Source organism: Camellia sinensis, chromosome 14 (genome assembly GCF_055761805.1).
Source record: "Camellia sinensis isolate YWXY chromosome 14, ASM5576180v1, whole genome shotgun sequence".
NCBI lineage: Eukaryota > Viridiplantae > Streptophyta > Magnoliopsida > Ericales > Theaceae > Camellia > Camellia sinensis.
In genome coordinates, this window is record NC_138974.1 from 144,377,928 (window position 1) to 144,394,409 (window position 16,482).

Below are 16,482 nucleotides of genomic sequence, written 5' to 3' on the forward strand. Positions count from 1 at the left end.
CAAAATAAATGAAAGAGTGAAGAATAGAGGGAGATTGCAAAGATTTCAGTGCTGAAATGGAGTGCAAAATGACACTAAAGCATGCAAGCAACTCATGCAATTCATGTTTAAAAGCCTAAAACATTAAGTTAGTGAAGCCTCTTTACACTACAACCACACAATACAAGCCTCAAAGGACCAAACCAGCTCAAAACAGAGTTGAAACCAGTCAAAACAATAGCAAAAACATGTTGAGATTAAGGTACAAAAAGCTAAAAAAACATGCTCACATATTAAGCTATCTAGGCATGCAAACAAAGACATAAGGAGGGGAGGCTACCCCCTCCAATTTTGGACTTCAAAACAAGGTTTTCGCCGCTGAAATAACTCTGAATTTTAGTGGTTAAAAGGCCCAAAAAATTTGATTTTAATATGCTAAAAGATGGTGCAAAAGTCTACAGAATTAAGCAACAAGAAGGGTGGATCACCCCTTAGCACAAAATAGCCTCAAACCATCATGTTAAGTCTAAAAAATCAAAGTTTTTTATGGTTGAAAACCAGCTCAAAAAAAATACAAAAGGATGACAAAATAAGTAGTCAAAGCAAGCACACTAAGCAACTGAACTACCTCTTGAAGCTCAAGCACAAAACAGCCCCAAATTCCAGCTCAAACCTCCTTCAAGTGCTCAAAAGGGACCTCAAGAGACCTCAGCCCCAAGGGGAGAGTGTTTGAACAAGGGTCTATGTGCAAAAGTGTAGAGAAATCTAACTATAAGGCACAAAATAAGAAGAGAGAAAGAGAGAGAATTCTAGAGAGAGAGAGCGAATTTTGATCCAAATTTTCTAACCCCCCAAAATGGAGGAGAACACCCCCTATATATAGAAAAACAAGATTAAAGCTTGTATTCATCCCTCTATACACGTGTATGGAGATGCAATTCAGTGAACAACAGCTGACACAGCTGACAAACAAATATCTGAAAAAGGAGAAAAATAGCCGTCGACCATCATTAGTGGCTGACCGGCCACCAATGTAGCCGACCGACCACCAACATAGCCGACCGACCACCACTTATGGCCGACAGGCACAAGTCATGGCCAATAGGCTGTGGGGCTGGCCGACAGGCCACCCTCTCCTCCAGATTTCAAACAACAAAATCTTGGTCCACAACCAAGCACAAAACAGATAGGTTTAGAGGCTCAAAGACAAGGCGCTCGGCCAAGATCTTCGGGCACTCAAAATGAACACAAGCATACAAGATCATCGAGTGTTCAAACGATGACATCTAAGTCTTGAGGACGGTCAAAAATGGAGTGTCTACAAAAAGCTGCACTACCCACATATCTGCTATAATTTACTGTTGTATATAAACTGTTTTGATTTATTGCTTTAAATAAAATGTTGTAATTTAGTATTTATAAATTGTTATAATTTTACTACTTTAAGTGGTCGGTCGAACCACCTAATTTGTTAAAGATGTGACCCCACCGGACGAATAGTGATTGGCGGTGAATAGTAACATCTAGAGGTAAATAGTAACCCCGATAATGAATAGTACCTCCAGCGAGGAATAGTAACCCCGACGATGAATAGTACCTCCAACAATGAATAGTAATCGAGGACGAAAATGCCCAGTAAGATGAATAACAACCAAGAAGGGTGAATAGTAATTGCCGTGGTGAATAGCACTGTTGATGGTGAATAGTGCCCTAGGATGAATAGTGCTCTCTTAAAATAAATTTTCCCAAACAGAACAGAGCAGTCTTCCTGTTCAAGCGAAACAGTTTCCGGTGCTTTTCAAGGCATATGGACATTTTTCTTTTATTTATTTTATTTTGAGTGTTTTGTGAGGCTTTTATTTTGTTGTGATATTCTCCCCATCCCTCTCTAATTTGGTTTGTAATTATTCTTTCAAATGTTGTAATAATTCCCCGCCTTACTTCTTTCTATCCCCTTCTTTTACTTGCTTTATTTAGTTGTGAATATGCATCATATTTTGTTTTTTTTGTTATATCTATGCTTTGCATCCATGTTTCATGCATCTTGATTTGGCTAAGTTTGCATTTGTGAATTTAATAAATTCCTATGTGATTATGTGCGCTACCTTATATTCTTGAGATGATTCACATATCATATCTTAGAAGTCGTATCTTTAGTTGCATCTCATGAGTGAATTGCATTAGGATTTTGTATGTAAGATTATGTATGATTTACTAACTTTGTTTTGTAGCTTGTTTGCGGGACGACAAACATGTAAGTTTTTATGCTTTAGCATTCCGTTTGTGTGTGTTTTTCTTATTATGTTTAAGCATCCTACCATGTGGCTACTTGCTTACTTGATATAACTGTATGAATGCTAGTGGATGGAGGTTGTATCGATTAATTTGGAATAATGTTGATTTTTCATGTTTGTAAACTCAATTTATTTAGGTTGTACATCTTCAAAACTTTTTCAAAATACATGAAATTAAATTATTCTAAAATAAATGACGTAATCTATACTTGTATGCTTCACATAGTAATTTTTAAGATTTACTAAATAATTGGAATATGAACATATAAAGTAAATAAAATTTATATCATGGTTTAGTAAAGACCGTTCTTTCGATCGGGTGAGTAGGGGTGCTCAATTAATGACCTTCCCCTATCATACCTAAGGTTCCAAACCGAGACAACTTTGGTTATGACGAACAGTAGCCTTGACACAAGTCATGGGTTTCCTAATTTATCAAAATATTAGGTGGCGACTCTGAGATCTGATGACACAGTCCATTTTTGGCAAATAATTTTGTAATAAAATAGATTTTCTATAAAGTTGCAAAATTTGGACTCTCGTCTATGTTTCACATTGCACTCGTGAGACTAGATCAAAGAAATCGAGGGTCCAAACTGTTTAACGAGCACAGGTATCCCCCCGGGCATGTTACAAATTCCTACCAATAAATTACACATACAAATTAAACACCTCGCAAGTAAATCCAATTCAGTACAATCACAATTTTAATTGACTTAATTAATTCCAATTAGGATTCAATTTAATCAAATCTTAATTTTACTAAACTGAATCGAATATTTAATTAAACTTCCATATAATTCAATACATGAAATTAAACTGATTCAACTCATCAATTATACCTTCTTAAGTCATTTAGACCTTCAATTTTTAATTCCGAAATAAATCCTTAACAAAATCATATACTAATCATACTCAATAATGCTAATAAATTTCAAAATTAAATCTGAATAATATGTTACTAAAATTCAAATCTCCACAATTAGTTAAATGTAGAATACTATGTATGGTGGAGTTGTCACACTAATGGTATGGCCAACTTGCACTTCGGTATCTATTTCAGGTGAGTCCCTCAAAAAGTCTCTTATTTTGAGTTTTCGTTGGATGAGATATTTGTAAGAACTCACATAATAAAGCTACTACGATGTCCCTTGAATGCTCTTTCTCTAGCCTCCTTCAAAGCTTCTTCGAACCTACGAGTAAGAGCAACAACATTTAAAAAAAAATAAAAAAAAATCGTAGGCAACAAGCAAATGGACAAAAGGAAACTAAATGAAGAATGACTTGGGTTGCTGTTCTATCGTGGGACCCACTTTGATTAGTCCACCTCCTCGGCTGCAAACTTGCAATTCCCCCACACTATAAGAGCCATGTTTGTCATTATCAAGAAGTTTAGTGACGAGTTAGAGGTCCAATGACCGAATGTTGACATAATAGGTTTTATCGCCTTTGTTATGCAACAACGAATAACAATAAAGAATATCCCAAATGCCTAAATCTAAGTCTAAGAGGCCATTCAAGACCGAGATGCCATTTACCACTCTAAATGTCACTAATATTTGCATTGGTGTAAGTTCAAAATAAGAAAAGAAATCGACGCAATAAGGGGTTCAACGGAAACCTAACACCACCCTTTACGATGGAGGCAATTGAGAAGAGCATTGTGGTGCTCGTACACGACCGATTCGCATCCACCATCACCAATGTCAACGTGACATCATTGGGAATGTGATATTTCTGGCGGAACTCATCCATTCCCGCTGGAGTAATCACTAAGTTATGAAACTGGTCCATATTTTGAGCGGCCAACCAAGCAACCAATAGATGGACAACTCACAAGCTGGAGGTATAATGTCCTACCAAACAAATACACTAATGGTGGCTTGCAAGGTCGAAGGTGCAACAACCGACCAAGCAACTACGTGCTAGACAACTATCCATGTTAAAGGTGCAATGTTCCCCCCAAAGTAGTGGGCTAGCCCAAAAACCCAAGAAAATAGTAGGCCTATCCTAAAACAAGGAAAAAAAATAGACACGGCTGCGGATCCATCGGAAACAAAGAAACTTGCTGAAAAAAATGGTGCAGTGGTGGTACAACAACAATGACAACCGTTGACGGAAATAAGTTTGTTCGAAGACTTACAATGCCGATTCTAGGCAACAAGGTGCAATGGCAGTGAGATCATCCAGCCATGATTAGCGTAGCACTGGAAAAGGAAGTCTGTTGGAAAAGAAACAAACGGAGAACAACTCAACAAGGGTGGAACAATAAAAAATCAACAACAACAGCAACGAATATGGAAAATGGAAACAAAAGGAAAGGAGAGAGTTCAAAAACTTACAGGATCCTGTCATGTGTGTGGTGTAGAATGAAAAGGTGATTTGCGTTTTTGAATAATAAAATACCCTAAGTTTTGGTGCGAATCAGTCCATTGGCAGAGGGGATGCGAAGCTGCGAAAAGTAGCATCTAAAGACTCTAAACTAATCAGGTATAGATCGAAGGAATGAATGAATGAATATGTGTGTGTGCCTGCAAGGTATTCTGCCAGTCAGAATCGAACAAACAGGATAAATAAGGCCGAACACCAACAACTCCAAACTGTCCTCTTGTGCAATACAGCGGAAACACAGATTATAAAGAGGCAAGGCAGTGGGTCTGACTCTGACTGACCTATGCAGAAAATAAAATAAAATAAAAGAAGACAAGAGTTGCTTTGCTCGGCCTCACAACAGCAATCAACACAACCAAACAAACACTGAGACTGAGCAAACAGAGCTAGTGCTTGAATAATCAAGTCTTTGGGGCATAGTTCTAAATATCGGCCGATACGCTACGTATCGGAAAAATGGGGTGCCGCGACGGATACAGGCCGATATACCACTGAGATTAAAAATCGCAAGAGTATCGGCCGAGTCCCGGTACGTATCGGCCTGTAAGCGTTACACAAGCTGTTACACAAGCCGCGACGGGCCGATACTCACCGGTTCGGACCGGTACGGGAAAGAAAAAGTTGAAAAACCTTTAAAATGATTTTTAAAATTTCACCACCGCGACACCCGATTCCCGATACGTACTGATCGATACTACCGATACCGATACTCCGCGATCGATACCGTTACGTTACCCGATACCGCGATTTAGAACCTTGCTTTGGGGTGAAAGTGGGTCGACCTAGGTGGCCAAAAATGGGGCCCACCAAGTTATTCCATGCAAAGCTAAGCTTATGGCCGACCGAACCAAAGCACACAAGTCAACACAACAATTTGTCTTCCAAACTAAGTCCTACATCCATGCAATTCAACACCAAGCACCAAACCCAGCAAAGAATACATGCGTGCCATTACCATGCATGGCAGTCATGGCATCGCCCACAAAGTATTGGAGGTCTGCTGCTGGATTGGGGAAAGTTGGAATGGTTTGAGGATTCTTCATACTTTTCTGGCTGCTGTGTAGTTTTTATTAGTTTTGGAGGTTGAAGGATCAGGCTCAAGTCTGAATGGTGGCTGCTATTGTGAGGATTGGATCAGGTCTAATGGATCAAGCTCCTAGCTGGTGGCTGCTGTGATCTGTGTGAATTCAGGTGAAGTTTTGTTTGGAGTTCATGGCAGCAAAGTTTCTTATTAGACAATGTTTAGGTGGCTGTTTGTGAGGTGTGAATCTGGGAAGCTGAATGCAGCATTGCTGCTGTTCAGAGGCCTAGCTTTTTATTTTTTCTTTTCTGCCTTTTACTTTCTTTGGATTGGTTTCTCGCCAATCTTGGTGTCAAGTGCTAGTAGATGATTTTGCTTCCTTAGCGGTGCTAACCTAGTTGGGATTGTTAAGGTTAGCGGTGATGCTTTTTACACTTCCCTCTTTATTGATGTAAGTTTTATGCTTGTTTGCTTTCTTCATCAATATAGTTCTTTTTGCTTATCAAAAAAAAAAAAAAAGCAACGACGCTCGGTCGACCGAGCATGAAGATCCACCACGGTTGTAAACAGAACAAGAAAGAGCACCGAGCTAGGCAATTATGAGGCCAATGATGCACGTTTAGTTTGGGGGCACCACCGAGCGACGGAATACCGAGCAAAAACCGAGCTAGGCCCAACACAAGCACTCTGGGCCGAACAATAATTTTGAATCCAACCCGCGAAGCTCAAATTAAGTTGTGGCGAAATTTTCTTCCGCTTCATTAAACGCAAGAGCAAGCCAGGGGCAAATAAAGTGGGTAAAAATTAACTAAGTCTTGGTGCTAGGCCCAATGCTAGGCCCACTCTGAGGTTGGGCTAGGTTGGAGTCCAGCCCTATGGCTAACTCCTGCTCCGAAGCAGGACAATCATTAGAGTTCAGCCCAATGCATGAGTGCTACTCTAAAGTGGATACTAGGAAGCTCGGCCCAACGTGCAAGGCTCACTCCTAAGCGGACTGAGCAACAAGTTGTACCTCCAGGTTGGACAACCACTCCGAAGTGGACCTACTTAGAGAAGGCCAATGCATCGAAGGTTTCTTGAGCTCACAAGAGACAAACAACTTTGGTCATCTCCCTCTATATGAACAGAACGTGGAAACATGAAGGCGTAGAGGGACAAAGAGCACACACGATAGACCTGCACCTAAGTGTCACACGGAGTGGTTGTCCTCCTCCAATGAGAGATGACCATGAGCAAGACAAATGGGATAGATGGCGGTGAGAGAAGGTCTTGGAGGACAAGCAACCTTCTCCTATAAAAGGTGAGCACTATTTACCGTCAAAGGATCCAAAATCCACACACTCTACATGTACGAACTCTTTTTATTCTCTCTTTTTCTTCTTCTCCACTACTTCCTAACTTTACCATCGGAGGGTTTTCCAACCAAACCCCAGTCAAGCAACCTTATCTTTTGTTATCCTGTGTCGATCTTTATTTCCCGAAGCACGTTATTCTTCCACGAAGTTCTACCTTTCTTCGTAGTGCAGAAATTACCTCTGCACAATGATTAATTGACACATTCCCAATTATATATAAAAACATTATAAAACCTTGAACACTAGCCCAGCCCCCCTCAGCCCAACCTCTTCCCTTTGCTGCCTCGTAACCCAATTGTTCCTCATACAGCCTTGTCACCAAATAGCCCCACTATCACAAATTGCGGCCTCTAAGAGAAAAGGAGACAACCCTTTCCTCACCATAACCCAACTCCCTCCTCCTTGCAGTTCACCATAGTCCAGACATCACTGTCGCAGGTCTCAACTTGAGAATATGGAATAGAAGATCATCACAGGTCAATGAAGGTGGGGGGACAGATGAAAATGGTGCCAATAGTTGAGGGAGGTGGAATTGGTGGTTCTTCACCGGCTCTCTCTCTCTCTCTCTCTCTCTCTCTCTCATCCGAGAAAACAATAGCAAGAATTGGTAGGTGTTTGATAACGAGGACAATAGTAAAATGGGAATAGTATAGGTGTAGCCTTGTTGGGAAGAAGATCAACAAGAGTAATTTTGACATTTTCAAATGTTAAACAAATGACATAAGCAAATTTGATTGGGTCAACACATAGTTCACTAACAGATGGGTCTTTATGTTACATAAATTGTAAAGTAAGGAAGGCCAATGATATTTTAAGGAATTAAGGGGTGTACATATGTTGTGATTAATTCTATCTAATGGGTGAAAATATCGTAACTGGCCTATAGATATAATTGGGTTCAAAGGTTGAGATCAACTCAACTCAAAATTGTATGACTAGGATTATTTGACAGTTAGACCTCAAATTTTAAAATTTTGCTTGGCCTATCCCTCAAACATCCAATTCTCTGGCATGGATTTCAAAACTTTGTACAAGTCTTCTATAATTCAATCTTTGTTTCTGTTCTTTTTTATCGCATTCTCTCTCTCTCCCTCTCTCTCTCTCTCTCCCTCTCCATCCTATATCTATCACTCTCTTTCCTTTCCCTTCCAAAATCATCTCTAGCACCGAAAAATTCTTTTTCTTCTTCTTCAGAGCTTCATCGGCCACCCACTTTGGTGAACCGGTCAACATAGCAATCTCAGCATGATCTACAACTAAAACCTTGCACCCCATCATTGTTGGTCTAGGCCACGCTCGTCATCAAAGCCCTATGCTGTGTATTAGTCGCACTCACGCCATTGCCAAGGCACTAACCATCTCTGTCTAGCAAATGGTCATTTCCCGTGACCGGTGATGATTTTGTGTAGGTTGAGGATGGTTGTGTCGTCGTGTGTCAATCACAAGTTGCTCAAAAGTATAGGTTTTTTTTTTTTTTTTGAAGATTTTTTAAAAAATTTTTGAATTTCTTTTTTCAACAACTTGCAAGGGGTGACTAGAGATGTGGATGTGGTGGTGCTGTGGGGAAATAGAAACTTTTTTGAGCTCCAAAGCCTCATCCGACACAACCGCCACCATTGTTGAGCTCAAAGGCCTTAACTATTTCCAAATACCTGCCATAGCTGCTACCTTTATTTTCCTAATGGTTTTCTACTCGGCACACTTCCATCATCTCTGTTTTTGGTCGCGTAATGGATATGAGTTATTGCTGGTTGGCAATATAGGATGCCAAAGGAAGGTAGATGGTATTTTGAGATGTCAAAACGCTTACAATGATATGATGGTGCTTGCTTGAAGAAATGGTGTATCATAAAGGCCATCATGAACTGATTTGAATTGGAATTTTATTTTTAATTTTTTTAAGAGAAATGGTATGTATCATTGATTTTTTTGTCACAATTTTTTATGTAAATACTAATTATTAATTATTTTATTTTATGATAACTTTTAAAGAATTAATGTAATCAAATAATAAAAAAATTATAGATTAATAATTGTAATAATTGTATAATTCGGTACATATTATTAAAGAGAAATTACCAATTAGTGATAATCTTAAAAAAAATTAACACACTAATTACAAAATTTATGATTTTAATTATTAACATTTATAATGTTTATCATCTTTGGATAATTTTTTTTTTCCGACCCCACTGACAAGTTATTTCCGTTATTATTAATTTGTATTATTAGGTGCGGGTTCACAATAAGTGTGGAGTGCATGCTTATTGTAAGTTGGATATAGAATATATCCAGGAAAAAAATAAGGGGTATTTTTTTTAAGGTCCCTAATATTATGATTTTATAGTATAAAGGACATCAACTATTTTCATGATGTCTAAGGTCCCTCAACATCAATCCAGAGAAATTTTAGTCCAGAGAAAATTCGATCTAGAGAAAATTCAACCAGAGAAAATTTAATCCAGAGAAATTCTCTGGTCCAAACCAGAGAAAATTCAATTCAGAGAAATTCAATTATGTCGAAAATTTACCTCTCATTATAGCCAAAAATGAGGTGTACAGTTCTAGAAACCACAATCCATGAGAGACAGAAAATCTTCCTGTGGAGGTTAGTCTTAGCAAAAATCTAAATAGACTCCTCTGAATGTCCCTTCTGCGGAGCGGAACCTGAATCTGCAGTCCATCTGTTCTTCTTATGCAAACCCATCAAGATGATTTGGTTTGCCAAGTTGGGTATTAGAACAGATGATTTCTCCCACCTATCATTCTACATTGGATCAACCATATTCTCACTCCATCTTTGATATTTCGAGTTTCTCCTCCAAGCAAGTCAAATTTGTGCTTTTTGCAGTAATTCTCATGGGAAAAACTTGGCTTTGGAGAAACAGAGCCATCTTTTACTGTCCAAAGGTTGAACCAGAGAAATTTCAAAATTTCCCTAGACACATGAGATATTTCAAAATTTCTCTGGACTCCCCAAACCCAAAGAAATTCTCAGACAAACATTTCTAGAGATTCTCCCACCCAGAGAATTTCTTTGGACTCCACAATCCAGAGAAATTCTCTCAACCAAAAGAATTTCTCTAGGCATGACCAGATGCAATAGTTGAGTTAAAATACGGTGATACAGTCACTCTGCCGCCAAAGTATGCCTGAAGATGCAACAAACTATCTTGAATCACTACAATCCAGAGAAATTTGAGAACTTCTTGGGGCATGAGCTAACCTTGCAGCTTCGGTAGAGTTGGATCCCAATTTGCATGTTGAAGCTTCGTTGTAGTCTGCCAAGTTCTCTCCAGAAACGTTTTCAAGCCTCGGATGCGTAGCAACGTAGCAAGTCGTCGTAGCGGCCTGAACAAAAATTCAAATTCATTAACACACTTGCACCTACTATAAATACTTACAATAAGATATATAAATTAAGTGTATATCATCAAAAATTTGAGCGAGTGATTAATAAACACTACCTGAGGAATTGTCTTCAAGAACTTGGAAGCCAAGAAGAATACCATATCTGCATATTTTATCGCTTCAATTTTACAACCTCAAGACTCAACTAGATGCATCTATATATATATTTATATGCATGAATCTCAAGTTTAGAGAATAGTAGCGACCTGTTATGAAGCCGGGTCGCGAATCCGGGCAGCGCGGAGGTCTGCGACGGTGGCGGAGCGGAGGGAGGAGTTTGAAGAGAAGGTGTTGAGGAAGAGGTTGTAGAGGAGGGTGGAGGAGCAGGGCTTGTTGCCTTGGATCTAGAAGACAGGGGTGAGATGAGAAGAGAGAGAGAGAGAGTAGAGTAGAGACAAAGAGTTAAATTTCTCTGATATATGTTTAGGGACCTTAGACATCAGAAAATAATTTTGTGGATCTCTTCCATTATGAAAAGTGGGAGAGGGACCCTAGACCAATTTTCCCAAGGGGTATTTTTTTTGAGGTCCCTGATATTATGATTTTATAGTATAAAGGACATCCACTATTTTCATGATGTCTAAGGTCCCTCAACATCAATCCAGAGAAATTTCACTCCAGAGAAAATTCGATCCAGAGAAAATTCAACCAGAGAAAATTCAATCCAGAGAAAATTTAATCCAGAGAAATTCTCTGGTCCAAACCAAAGGAAATTTAATTCAGAGAAATTCAATTATGTCTAAAATTTACCTGTCATTCTAGCCAAAAATGAGGTGTACAGTTCTAGAAACCACAATCCAAGAGAGACAGAAAATCTTCCTGTGGAGGTTAGTCTCAGCAAAAATCCAAATAGACTCCTCTGAATGTCCCTTCTGCAGAGCGGAACCTGAATCTGCAGTCCATCTGTTCCTCTTATGCAAACCCATCAAGATGATTTGGTTTGCCAAGTTGGGTATTAGGACAGATGATTTCTCCCACCTATCATTCTACATTGGATCAACCATATTCTCACTCCATCCTTGATATTTCGAGTTTCTCCTCCAAGCAAGTTAAATTTGTGCTTTTTGCAGTAATTCTCATGGGAAAAACTTGGCTTTGGAGAAACAGAGCCATCTTTTATTGTCCAAAGGTTGAACCAGAGAAATTTCAAAATTTCCCTAGACACATGAGATATTTTAAAATTTCTCTGGACTCCCCAAACCCAAGGAAATTCTCAGACAAACATTTCCAGAGATTCTTCCACCCAGAGAATTTCTTTGGACTCCACAATCCAGAGAAATTCTCTCAACCAAAAGAATTTCTCTGGGCATGACTAGATGCAATAGTTGAGTTAAAATACGGTGATACAGTCACTCTGCCGCCAAAGTATGCCTGAAGATGCAACAAACTATCTTGAATCACTACAATCCAGAGAAATTTGAGAACTTCTTGGGGCATGAGCTAACCTTGCAGCTTCGGTAGAGTTGGATCCCAATTTGCATGTTGAAGCTTCGTTGTAGTCTGCCAAGTTCTCTCCAGAAACGTTTTCAAGCCTCGGATGCGTAGCAACGTAGCAAGTCGTCGTAGCGGCCTGAACAAAAATTCAAATTCATTAACACACTTGCACCTACTATAAATACTTACAATAAGATATATAAATTAAGTGTATATCATCAAAAATTTGAGCGAGTGATTAATAAACACTACCTGAGGAATTGTCTTCAAGAACTTGGAAGCCAAGAAGAATACCAGATCTGCATATTTTATCGCTTCAATTTTACAACCTCAAGACTCAACTAGATGCATCTATATATATATTTATATGCATGAATCTCAAGTTTAGAGAATAGTAGCGACCTGTTATGAAGCCGGGTCGCGAATCCGGGCAGCGCGGAGGTCTGCGACGGTGGCGGAGTGGAGGGAGGAGTTTGAAGAGAAGGTGTTGAGGAAGAGGTTGTAGAGGAGGGTGGAGAGGAGGGTGGAGGAGCAGGGCTTGTTGCCTTGGATCTAGAAGACAGTGGGTGAGATGAGAAGAGAGAGAGAGAGAGTAGAGTAGAGACAAAGAGTTAAATTTCTCTGATATATGTTTAGGGACCTTAGACATCAGAAAATAATTTTGTGGATCTCTTCCATTAAGAAAAGTGGGAGAGGGACCCTAGACCAATTTTCCCAAGGGGTATTTTTTTTGAGGTCCCTGATATTATGATTTTATAGTATAAAGGACATCCACTATTTTCATGATGTCTAAGGTCCCTCAACATCAATCCAGAGAAATTTCACTCCAGAGAAAATTCGATCCAGAGAAAATTCAACCAGAGAAAATTCAATCCAGAGAAAATTCAACAAGAGAAAATTTAATCCAGAGAAATTCTCTGGTCCAAACCAAAGGAAATTCAATTCAGAGAAATTCAATTAGGTCTAAAATTTACCTGTCATTCTAGCCAAAAATGAGGTGTACAGTTCTAGAAACCACAATCCATGAGAGACAGAAAATCTTCCTGTGGAGGTTAGTCTCAGCAAAAATCCAAATAGACTCCTCTGAATGTCCCTTCTGCAGAGCGGAACCTGAATCTGCAGTCCATCTGTTCCTCTTATGCAAACCCATCAAGATGATTTGGTTTGCCAAGTTGGGTATTAGGACAGATGATTTCTCCCACCTATCATTCTCAGATTGGATCAACCATATTCTCACTCCATCCTTGATATTTGGAGTTTCTCCTCCAAGCAAGTCAGATTTTGTGCTTTTTGCTGTAATTCTCATGGAAAAAACTTGGCTTTGGAGAAATAGAGCCATCTTTTCCCGTCCAGAGGTTGACCCAGAGAAATTTGGACTCCCTAAACCCAAAGAAATTCTCAGACAAACATTTGCAAAGATTCTCCCACCCAGAGAATTTCTTTGGACTCCACAATCTAGAGAAAATTCCCAGCCAGAGAAATTCTCTCAACCCAAAGAATTTCTCTGGGCATGATCAGATGTAATAGCTGAGTTGAAATACGGTGATACAGTCACTCTGCCTCCAAAGTATGCCTGAAGATGCAACAAACTATCTTGAATCACTACAATCCAGAGAAATTTGAGAACTTCTTGGGGCATGAGCTCCAAGACAGACCACAACCTTGCAGCTTCGGTAGGGTTGGATCCCAATTTGCATGTTGAAGCCTCGTTGTAGTCTGCCAAGTACTTTCCAGAAACGTTTTCAAGCCTCGGATGCGTAGCAACGTAGCAAGTCGTCGTAGCGGCTTGAACAAAAATTCAAATTCATTAACTGTCACGCCCCAAGCTCCGTGACAACGCCGCACACTCATTTAAGTGAGCATGCAAGGCTAAAAATCCAACACATAACCAACAATGTAAAATACTCAAATTAAATCCTTAAATATCATAATGCTAAAAACCATACAAATAGATAATTCTTATCATATGAAATTGTCCACCAAGTCCACTAATAAAAATAATAATAATAATAATGATCCAAATACTTAAATCATAGTCCTACTCTCGGCACTCCCACAAGTAAAAACCCTGCACAGCTCTACTCCTCAGAATCTGAAAAATAAAATAAGGGTAAGCTAGACAGCCCAGTAAATAACCAACCATCACTATTAGCTGGATCAAGTATACAAAAAAATAGTCGATAACCAATAAATATATTTTTTTGCTACCATTCAATAAATGAACAATTATTTTGTAAGATGGTTTCGTAGTTGAAAATAAACAGTGTAGCAATACATTTTAATTGAAAAGACAATGAGGTAATTCGATGAAATTTCGTTGTTCAAAATTGATGGTTCGATATTCAAATGGTTCAATGATGCAATTCACAAAACCCAAGTCTTGGTGACTACGGTCACTTAGCCCGTGACAAGGCCCAGAACCACACATAGGCCGGTGGTAAAGCCCCAAAAGAAACTAGTTTCTGTGCCAATAAATAACCCCCATTGGCTAGGGTCCAAATCATAGTCAGACTAGAGTGATGTTCAAAATTCAAACAATACACAACTTTCAAATAAAATATTCGATATTTTCAGAATAAATGTTTAGTACAATTTTCAAAATAGTTTCATCAAATATTCAAATAATTTTCATAATAATATTCGATATTGTTTTATACTTGACCCATATTTTATTTTAAGAGAACATGAAGGATATAAATAAATATTTATGATTTTAAACGATTCGATAGGAATAAAAATGAACCAACAGTGATAGAGGGTTACTTACCTCAAACGCTTAGAAATAACACTCCAACACCAACTCCAAACACCCAATTCCACCACTTCAATCACACAAACCTAATAAATAAAACCTCAAATAAATTAATATTTTTTACATGTTACAAACACCCACAAAAGCACCACTATATTAGATTAATGTATTACTTTAATATCCAAGAGATCAAACCATTCAACCCAACTTTATAGCCAAACACACCTTTACCCATGATACAAAACTCCATTGTTTCTATTACCCACCCAAAGTTACACTTACACATTGCACCCAATTCTCAAAACCTAAGTAGGCACCTATAGATCTTCCAAATCTCCTTAATGCATTGATTGTTAAATTCCTCAACATAAACTTAATAATTAACAGTAAAGACAGATTTTACCTTAACCAATGGGTGTCCCAAAATCACCAACGTGCTGCCTTCAATCCCTATTGTAGCCTCGCTTGAACCTCTCTTCTCTTTTTCTTTTCTTTTTTCTTTTACCTTCTCAAACCCTAGCCGCCTATGGAGCAATTCATAGCCTCTGTTTTGTTTGTTTTCCAAGACTTAAAGCCACAATAGGTGGGCTTATTAACCTAATTTCACAAAGTTACAAAATTACCCATCTAAGTAATAGGAAATATAATGCCATCTCATAACTAATTCTTTGATATTAATAAATGACCCATATAAATTAATTTAATTACTAATCTATCCAATAAAATAATCCTACACACAACTTGGGTTTTACATTAACACACTTGCACCTACTATAAATACTTACAATAAGATATATAAATTAAGTGTATATCATCAAAAATTTGAGCGAGTGATTAATAAACACTACCTGAGGAATTGTCTTCAAGAACTTGGAAGCCAAGAAGAATACCAGATCTGCATATTTTTTCGCTTCAATTTTACAACCTCAAGACTCAACAAGATGCGTATATATATATATATACATGAATCTCAAGTTTAGAGAATAGTAGCGACCTGTTATGAGGCCGGGTCGCAGATCCGGGCGGCGCGGTGGTCTGTGACGGTGGCGGAGCGGAGGGAGGAGTCTGAGGAGAAGGTGTTGAGGAAGAGGTCGTAGAGGAGGGTGGAGAGGAGGGTAGAGGAGCAGAGCTTGTTGCCTTGGATTTGGAAGACAGTGGGTGAGAGGAGAAGAGAGAGAGAGAGAGAGAGTAGAGTAGAGACAAAGAGTCAAATTTCTTTGATATATGTTTGGGGACCTCAGACATCAAAAAATTATTTTGTGGTTCTCTTCCATTATGAAAAGTGTGAGAAGGACCCTAGACCAATTTTCCCAAGGGGTATTTTTTTAAGGTCCCTGATATTATGATTTTATAGTATAAAGGATATCAACTATTTTCATGATGTCTAAGGTCCCTCAACATCAATCCAGAGAAATTTCAGTCCATAGAAAATTCAACCAGAGAAAATTTAATCCAGAGAAATTCTCTGGTCCAAACCAGAGAAAATTCAATTCAGAGAAACTCAATTATGTCTAAAATTTACCTGTCATTCTAGCCAAAAATGAGGTGTACAGTTCTAGAAACAACAATCCATGAGAGACAAAAAATCTTCCTGTGGAGGTTAGTCTTAGCGAAAATCCAAATAGACTCCTCTGAATGTCCCTTCTGCGGAGCGGAACCTGAATCTGCAGTCCATCTGTTTTTCTTATGCAAACCCATCAAGATGATTTGGTTTGCCAAGTTGGGTATTAGGACAGATGATTTCTCCCACCTATCATTCTACATTGGATCAACCATATTCTCACTCCATCCTTGATATTTCGAGTTTCTCCTCCAAGCAAGTCAAATTTGTGCTTTTTGCAGTAA

General features: G+C 38.6%; 1 long non-coding RNA gene across 1 annotated transcript; it reads right to left on the reverse strand.

Annotated features, from left to right (window-relative positions):
* Positions 1-13,789: 13,789 nt before the first annotated feature.
* Positions 13,790-15,390, reverse strand: LOC145807365 (uncharacterized). Its single transcript, XR_014350354.1, has 3 exons — positions 15,041-15,390; positions 14,653-14,723; positions 13,790-13,977 (listed from the first exon to the last, which is right to left on the reverse strand). It is a non-coding gene; the product is annotated as an uncharacterized LOC145807365 (long non-coding RNA).
* Between the last annotated feature and the right edge of the window lie 1,092 nt (positions 15,391-16,482).